Source organism: Apteryx rowi, unplaced genomic scaffold (genome assembly GCF_003343035.1).
Source record: "Apteryx rowi isolate R43461 unplaced genomic scaffold, aptRow1 scaffold_314, whole genome shotgun sequence".
Lineage (NCBI taxonomy): Eukaryota > Metazoa > Chordata > Aves > Apterygiformes > Apterygidae > Apteryx > Apteryx rowi.
This window is the reverse complement of record NW_020449575.1, coordinates 654,662-664,431: the sequence shown is the minus strand read 5'-3', so window position 1 is coordinate 664,431 and position 9,770 is coordinate 654,662.

The window sequence follows — 9,770 nt, the reverse complement described above, 5'->3', positions numbered from 1 at the left end:
TTAACTCCACTCCCCCATTAAATCACTTTCAAAATAGATATTTATTTTCAAACAAAACCAGTTGCCTTGTGAAACTGTTGGTTGGTTAGGGGAAAAAAAAATGACCTAATGCTTCTGAATAAAATATCTGATCTCCTGTTGCCAAGGCTGAGTCATTTCCTGTTACAATAACAAGACTGTCATCAGCAAACTTCTCTAGCCACAGTGCAGTTTGCCAGTGTATGCATGGCTTTATTTGTCCATGTTGTTAGAAAGTTAGTGTTGAAAAACATACTGTACTAAATTTGGAGATACCAGCTCTGTATTAATACCCATTAGTGTTGGATCTCAGTTTCATTTATTCCTGATTTCTTAGTGCAGCATAATAACATCCACCCAACTGTGTACAGTAATGTTGTAATTCTATCAAGGGATTCTGGACACAACATAATGCATTAATATCATCAGGGCTTTCTCAAGTGGAATTTGCAGATCACAGTCAGCTGTTCCTTGTTTACAGAAATAAGATTTGAGAAATACCTGTAAGTTCATTCCATTTGTCACCTAACAAATATCCTCTAGTGGTTTCTTGACTGTGGGTTTTAAAGACGCATTTCAGTGATCTTTCAAAATATCAAGCCTATGGTGGTTTCAGTCAGCCTGCCACATCTGAGCAGGATTTGCGCTGCACTCAGCTCGCAGTCAGAGGGGGTCTCCTTCCGCAGCACAGCTGATTCAGCAGCGGCAGGGATTCATGAGGACTTTTACATAACAGGTTGGAATTCATTTCCTGGGCAAAGTAAGTTGGCAAAAACACTTTCTGCAGTTAAAGCAGCTAAATAAGGGCCCAATCCAATGTTCAGTTTCAGTAACGTTATTGCTATTTTTTTCTTCTTTTTTTCCCCCCTCAAATTTCAAATGTTTGTATTTGGGAGCAGTGTCTCTGTTGGACTGGTGTTCTGGATAATCTGTCAGAGCTGTGTCTGAATCTCTATTACTGACTCAGTGTGTGACAGATAAATGACTGAGCTCGGAACCTATTAATACTGAACATGGGGGAACTTAAACGTACTTCAGAGATTTCACTCCTATCTTCTGCCATAAAAATCAAGCATTGTATCACATCCTCAAAGTAAAAGAACGATCTGAAAAATTAGCTTGCACTTTTTTGAAACAAATAATAAAACTTATAAAGAAATTCAGTATTCTTAGATAAACAGCACTATACGTACAGAGAAGTGTAGCATTCTGAGCGAACAGTTTCCCTAGATTCTGGATTTGTTTTACCCTGTTGACTATGTTTAATATCGCTCCTGCGGGATAATTTATGCTAGTTCTTCCTCAGAGCCATTTGATTGGTAGTTCTAGATACCTCACATCTCTCATGCCTTAGTTCCTCAACCAAATGCACAAAGAGATTCGGCTCTTGAGGAGTCCGAATGAGTGAAAGTGTTTGTAAAGTGCTACTCACAAGAGGAAGGGCATCACACTGATCTAAGTGTGTCATTTTGAGCATCCTTTTCATCCTCACACTTTCAAAATCAAATTGTTATAATCATGGCACAGAACAAGGATCTTGTTAAGGGCTAGTCAAGCTCAATCTGCAGTTTTCTTGCTTTTACATTTTTATAAAAGAAAAAAAAAACACTTCAGTTCCTTCTATTTCTTTTCCTTTAGGTCTGAAAAGCAAAACAGAAAACGTAAGTTGATATGTTTAAGCACAGATCATGATGAATCTGGGGGTAAGTCACTATACTCCGTTCTCTGATAAACAGAGACATTATTGTGCAGTCCTGGGTAAAGTCACTGATTATACTGTCTGGGCCATGAAAGCAAAATGTGTTGCAAGGATTTGGGTGTCTGTAATTAACCAGTTGTAAATGCTGTGGCTGGTTTCTAAGCAGCTGTTGAGATCCCTGTCAGAATTTCACCACTGTGAAGGAGCTATCATGTGTTATTCCATTGTTTCAGGATTGGAAAAGTACAGTTGTTTGTATATGTTGCTTTTCTTCCTAAAACAGAACAAATGTTGGCTGTAAGCTGCATTTACAATGTTCCAGGCTATATCAATGGAAAGGATTTGTATTTGCCTGTGATCTTCTTTGTCTTCAGTGTAACTTCTCAGACATTGAGAGTATCACTGGGACCTAAAGGTTCATTTTTTATGAGGTTATGCTGCTGTGTACCTTGAACATTCTGCTGTGGGCAGCTGGCTCTACACACATACTGACTTGCTCCCAGAATACATCTGTGAATATAATTGAGCCCTAAGTTTGGATATTAAAAATCTCATGCATTTTTTAAGAACACATCTTTTAATACTGGATTCAAGCCTCTTAGGGCTGTCTTAAAATAAGCCTTACGATTTGACATGGGTAACCCTTTAGTACTGATGTTTAGACAGCAAAGAACTTTTTGCCACTAGCAAATTGTATTAAATGTAGCAAGTCTCTGCTGATTGCTTGAAAATCCTAATACTTGTAGGTGAAACTATGGTGCAAGACCTTTGGCACTTAAACCTCCCGACTCTGTCTAGTTCAGGGAACGGTGAGTTCTCAGTTACAGGGAGTGGGAAGATGATGTCATTGAAAAGCTATTGCCCTGCTTTGATACTAGTAAATGTGTGCAAAGTTCTCTAGGGACCTCTAAGGGCTGAAAAAAATCTCCCTACCACAGTTGCTGTGGGGTAGAGGTAGTTTCCCTCTCTCTCTCTCTCTCTCTATCTCAAAATTTTCTTGCCTGTTTGCTGTAACTGTTGTTTTAAGTAGAATCTAAGTGAAAGGCATTTAGGAGAATAAGGCTGTATCTGCACACTTTAAGAAAATGTGTTGAAAATGAGGCTGGATTTATTCTTATATCACTAATGCAGACAAAGACAAGAACAAAAGAATGTCAGAGTGTGTGTGTGTGTACACGGAGGAGCGTGCATGCAGAAGAGGGGGAGGAAGAGAGGGGTGAAACCCTTTGCAAAACAAAGTAGTAGGTGCCAATGTTGATGTTTTTGAGCTCCCCACAAAGCAGTGGCATGCTTTTCACTAGTAACTATGTGATAACTGATTAGCAATCAAAACCTGAGGGCCAGATTCTCCCCCTTTCTTTCCTGCAGGTACAGTGTGAAAGAAATAGAGTGAAAGGAAATTGCTGTCCTACTTGGGATCCTGGCAAGATGCCAGTCTTCTTCCTTGGATTAGGAGGTGAATGATGCAACACCATGACTCTTTTTCCCTCCTGCATCCTGCATATCCCATGGGGAAGTGAGCAATTACTTAGGTTTTTCGTGCCTGCAGGTTCTGTTGGGCTTTGTCTTGCTTGTTCTGGTGACGGGTAGCTTCACACCGCTTCTGACTCTGTGCTGTCCTTACCCAGCCGTCGGGGAGGATTGAAATTTCAAATACATGCCTAGACCTGAGTTCTGCTGCTGGCCCATGCCTTTAAATGGGGCCATCATGTATACAAGGGCCAAACGAATGCAGGATGTGTATCAGTATTGCCAATGACAAACATAAACCTCTAAGTTGCCTCCACTTTTTCCCTCACAAAGTTATGAATTTTAGCGTTTTAAGCTTTAGGGCCTATGTGTTCTGGGTTTTCTTTGCAACCTTGAAGGCCTGGGTTGGTTTGTTTTATCTTGGAATAGTAGAGTCTCTCTACTATTTTCCATTCTGAAATGAAGCAAGGCACAAGTATCACAAGACTCATGATAAAATCACGGGAGTTGACAACACGAACACTCAAAGAAGCTTTGCAGATTCAGCCTTTTTCTGAAAATAACATCCCAATGGCACAAAGATAAACTGAATTGCTTCAGAGTAATCGTGCAGAATATTTACTTTAATTTTTTTTTCTTTATTTAAAGACCCTCTTCAGACCATTTAAATGGGATTTGAATAGTCACAGAAATGCTTCCATGTCACTTGATCAGTGACCTAACTTGGCAGGGAGAGGGAAGAGATGGGAAGAAGGGGACATTTAGCTCCATTTGCAAAAGCAAAAAGTGTGATGAAGATATCTAAAACATATTTCTAAATTCTCGATGGTATTTAACAACATCTTAGTCCTATCTGTAGCATCACTGAGACAAATAACATGTGGTAATCGCAACAGTGTGCACACATCCCTGGTGATGTCATTAGTGACGTGTTTCATACCTTTCACCTGCTTTGCTGCAGCCCTGACCGCAGCCTGACAACGTCTGAGCTTTGCATCCGGCAAGATTCCAGAGCGGTGAGTCAAAGGTGAAATGCCAGCGTGAGGGAACGATTGCTGGTTTTGCTGGCTGAAATACCAGTCATATTGCACGTTTGTTATACTTGCACAGGAGAGAATGCAAAGATAGAGCAAGAGAATAAACTGCAGGGAGAGCTACACTGAAGGGAAAAGGCAGTATTCAAATATGATAAGGAATACAGCTGTGATAAAAAAGCAGTAATGTTGTCTGGTACATATTGTGGCTAATACACTGTCTGACATTTATAAGGGCATTTTATTTCCTTAAATGGAAGCTACCTTTTTTTTTTTTTTCCACACCACGTTGTGCATACGCTTTGCTTCTGAAAACTTGTAGCTGCCCTGATTCATAGCAGCAGAACTAAAACAATATTTATCAGAGGCACATGGGCAGCGCTTGCTGAAATTAAGGTCGCAAACATGCAGCTAAACCCACGGACATGTTGCACACACTGGATTGCAGCTCTTAAAGTCAGGCATATACTTCAGTGACTGCAATAGCAGCACTTTGCTGTGATTGACGCCTGCCATTCCCCAAGACTAAAATATATTATTAATGTTGGCCTAAGATGAAGAGAAACAGATCTCTCATTGCTCTTGGAAGTTGGGGAGACTTTGTCATTTGCGACGTTTGTGACTTCCTCTTTTAATAAAAGAAACTATCTCTGGCAATAGAAAAATACAATTTATTACCTGTTCTGCATTTTTTAATTTTGTTTCTGTTATTTTGTGTGATCTTTTAATTTTTTAGAAGTAACACTGGGTAACCTTCACTGGTACAGTTTCATTAGTAAAAAAGGCATTTTTTTTCCATATATGATCTATTTTGGAAAGACTACAGAAAGAATGAATTTTGTTGAAGTCTAGGAATACTAGTTTTGAAATTTTCTAGTTTTGAGGGAAGAAAGCTTCAGCAAATTTAAAAATAAAGCCCACTGCTGCACAAAGTAATGATATTAGATGACCTATAGAGTTAAATGATATTTCTGATGAATATATTTTACATTTTTTGGCCACCAACCATGATGTAAGAGGAATTTATGTGCATTAAATTAACTTATCATAATAGTCATCTAATCCTCTCTTTTAACCTAAAGATTTCTCATTTCCAAAGGAAAAAAAAAAGTTTACTGGAGAAAGGTTTTCAAGCCCCAAAGCAAAAAAAAAAAAAAAAGATTCAGTTATGCTGCGTTATTCATACCAAGATTAATGTAATAGCTGTCTGTTACTGAAATCTAAGCAACACTGTGATGGGGGTGTGCTCCAAGCACACATAATGCATGTGACCTTTCTTGAATAATGTTCAAAAGCCTGATTCTACAATGACTTGCTAATATCCTTAGCATGTGAGGAGCCCTCTTGCTTCAAATTACACATATGCTTCATGTTTGCAATTTAAGTCTTCTAGGCCATCTTCCAGCAAATTCAACACTCCTTCCTTTTTTTACTCCAAATACTAAACATATTACACACTTTGCTCCCCTTCAGTCACTAAGAAAAAATGATCCATTGAAGTCAATGGCAAAACTCCCACTTACATCGGTAATGCCAAGATTTAAGCTCTCTACTTATGAAGCTTAAAGTTTTATTTTTAGAAAATTGTCTAAAGTTACCAAGAGGTCATTTCAGTCCTGTAGCTCTCCAAGATGGTCAGTGAGTGTCTTATACTTTTTCCATATAACATTATTTACTATCAGCATTTATTATTATTATTTTGTACTTTCTGCAGGAGAGGCTAAGGACTGAGGTCATGTCTACTTTAGCTGGATATTTAAAGATTCTGTGTTAATATTTATATGAATCTTTGAGCTATATTCTCTACCATGCCATTCTGGGCAATATGCTGGATGTCCAACTTTTACTGTTATATATGTATTAGAATTGGTTGTTGCAGTCCTATGATATAATTCTTGTCAAAAGATCTTAGTGGGAACACTATAATTAAGAGACAATGGCCAGGAGATGTAAGACACTGAAGATTTCCAGCAAGGTTCGTTTACAAAGAAATGTGGAACCAATTTTAAGTTTAGCCTCAATCATGCCAAAGTTGTCTGTGTCTTTCTTCTCACCTCTAAAACAGACCCCTTCTAAGAAGAGGCCTGCGTGCTTCATGACTCCCCCTCTAGCCTTGGCTTTACTAACAGGTAATAGAGAGGAAGAGCAGGTTGCAGAATATATGAAAGTAAGCTTTAGGGAATTGTGGAGTTGCTGCTGATAAGTTTCCTACATTCAGTGCTTTCAGCATGATAGTTCCAAATATACTATCATCAAATACAGGACAGAATAGGACCCTCAAAGAAGCAAATTTGACATCATGCCTGTAAGTTCAGCATTAGGGGTTGATGACTGCTGGAAACAATCACTGGTTCTACAGAACACAGGTCGATAGGTAAGATATACTAGTTCATATATAGTTCAATGGTATTTTCAACTTCTATTAAGCCGATATGAGTTGAAAATGCTCTGAAACACAGTGCTGCTTGCAGAATTAAACTTCAAACACTTTATAAGGATCCTGGAGGCAAGAGAGAAAGTCTGGAGGAAGGAAGACTTTCCCTTGGTGGAGGAGGAGTGGGTTAGAGATCATTTAAGCAAACTTGACACCCACAAATCCATGGGCCCCGATGGGATGCACCCACGAGTGCTGAGGGAGCTGGCGGATGTCATTGCTAAGCCACTCTCCATCATCTTTGAAAGGTCACGGAGGACAGGAGAGGTGCCTGAGGACTGGAAGAAAGCCAGTGTCACCCCAGTCTTCAAAAAGGGCAAGAAGGAGGACCCAGGGAACTACAGGCCAGTCAGCCTCACCTGCATCCCTGGAAAGGTGATGGAGCAGCTCATGCTGGAGGCCATCTCCAAGCATGTGGAGGAAAAGAAGGTGATCAGGAGTAGTCAGCATGGCTTCACCAAGGGGAAATCATGCCTAACCAGTCTGATAGCCTTCTATGATGGAATGACTGTCTGGGTAGATGAGGGGAGAGCAGAGGATGTTGTCTCCCTTGACTTCAGCAAGGCTTTTGACACTGTCTCCCATAACATCCTCATAGGTAAGCTCAGGAAGTGTGGGTTAGATGAGTGGACAGTGAGGTGGATTGAGAACTGGCTGAATGGCAGAGCTCAGAGAGTTGTGATCAGTGGCACAGAGTCTAGTTGGAGGCCTGTAGCTAGCGGTGTCCCCCAGGGGTCAGTGCTGGGTCCAGTCTTGTTCAACTTCTTCATCAATGACCTGGATGAAGGGACAGAGTGCACCCTCAGCAAGTTTGCTGACGATACCAAACTGGGAGGAGTGGCGGATACCCCAGAGGGCTGTACTGCCATTCAGAGAGACTTGGACAGGCTGGAGAGGTGGGCAGAGAGGAACCTCATGAAGTTCAACAAAGGGAAGTGCAGGGTCCTGCACCTGGGGAGGAATAACCCCATGCACCAGTACAGGTTGGGGGTTGACCTGCTGGAAAGCAGCTCTGCGGAGAAGGACCTGGGAGTGCTGGTGGACACCAAGTTAAGCATGAGGCAGCAATGTGCCCTTGTGGCCAAGAAGGCCAATGGGATCCTGGGGTGCATCAGGAAGAGTGTTGCCAGCAGGTGGAGGGAGGTGATTCTCCCCCTCTACTCAGCCCTGCTGAGGCCACATCTGGAGTACTGCGTCCAGTTCTGGGCTCCCCAGTACAAGAGGGATGTGGCACTACTGGAGCAAGTCCAGCGAAGGGCTACAAAGATGATTAGGGGACTGGAGCATCTCTCTTATGAGGAAAGACTGAGAGAGCTTGGCCTGTTTAGCCTGGAGAAGAGAAGGCTGAGAGGAGATCTTATCAACGTGTACAAGTATCTGCAGGGAGGGTGTCGAGAGGATGGGACCAGACTCTTCTCAGTGGTGCCGAGCGACAGGACGCGAGGCAACGGGCACAAACTGAAACACAGACGCTTCCATCTGAACATGAGGAAAATCTTTTTCACTGTGAGGGTGACAGAGCACTGGACCAGGTTGCCCAGAGAGGTTGTGGAGTCTCCTTCTCTGGAGATATTCAAAACGCGCCTGGATGCAATCCTGTGCAATGTGCTCTAGGTGACCCTGCTTGAGCAGGGGGGTTGGACTAGATGATCTCCAGAGGTCCCTTCCAACCTCAGCGATTCTGTGATTCTGTGATACTGAAGAAACTGCTTAACTACACATCATTCACCACCATACTCTTTATGAGACAAAAATATTTCTGCTATGAATGTTGCTCTTTATGGAGTTTTTGTGAAAGCAGGGATTGAGATACTAATGAGACAGTTTGGCTAGCCAGTGCCTTGACATGTTACATCTATGGCTTGATTAGCCCATGATCTAATGAGATACTGTACTATATGGAAGCACATCATCTTCAGTCATGTAATGCTGACTGGAGTCTGAATGTTTCAGTTTGGCAGTGTCTCTGCACTTTTTCAAACAACAAAAAAAAAGAATAAAGCATAATTTAAGAGAGTGTTTCATTCCAATTGCAGTAGGCAATTACAAAGAAAACCATTCTGAGACTGCCCACTTCTTTGCTTCCCTTTTCAGTCCTATAGACTATGCATTAGTGCTTCTCAGCTTTTATTGTAGTGTATAGAATGTGTTGTGAATTTAAGATTTCTAAGGGAAAAGCAGACAAAAAGACAATCTCATGTTTCCATTCAACTTCCCTGTATGTTATTCCAGAGGCTCAAAAGGGTTATGCATTGTCTAGATTTTGTGACTGGCAAATTTCTTTGTTATAGGGTGTCTTAGGATGACATAGAATTTTTTGATTTGCTTCCGTACTGTTCCCTTTCTCACAGCTTCCAGTCGAGGGGTAGCTCTAGAGCACTGCAACCTTACAATGGGCTTTCTCTGTTCAATAACATTTAAGCATCCAAAAGCTTCACTATATTGTACCGTAGACTGAGGGGTCCCAGAGCTGTAGAAGATCTGAGGTATTGCTACAGTGTTTTAGGTTCACTTCCCCTTGCAGTGGTTTTGCACAGAATGGATTTCAATTGAATCCTGTGGCACAAAGAACTGAAGTAACCTTATAAGGTAGACTTGCAGATATATACATTTCATATATATGTTCTCACCTGGGAACAAAGCAGGATGCCATATGGAATGGCTCAGATCTTTTTCTTTGCTTTGGCTTGATTGTGTAAGTGAGCCTGAAGAAAAAATGATATATTAAAAATAAATTATGTCATGCCGAGATGAGGTTAATAACTATTTAACATCTGGCAAAAGCAAATGGATTCTCAGTTAACACAGTGGAATCCATTCAGTCAGCACCTTGATAAGTACATCTCTTTCACTGGCTCAAATGCCATCCTAAAGATCCTGTATATATGCTTTCCAGTTCCTCTGGCTAGGCAGCACATCAGGACAGTTTAAAGCGATTGTCTTCCATTGTCTGCAAGGCTTTGGTAATTTGCAAGTGTGAATGATGTACATTGGCAGACAGTTTCTTACTGTGTGGTCCACTTGTCCAGAAATTTAACTTCTTACTGAGTAGCTTGAGTGGATTTGGTGCCATACATGCATATCCTGGGGTACCAGTTCTCAAAGGTATTTATTG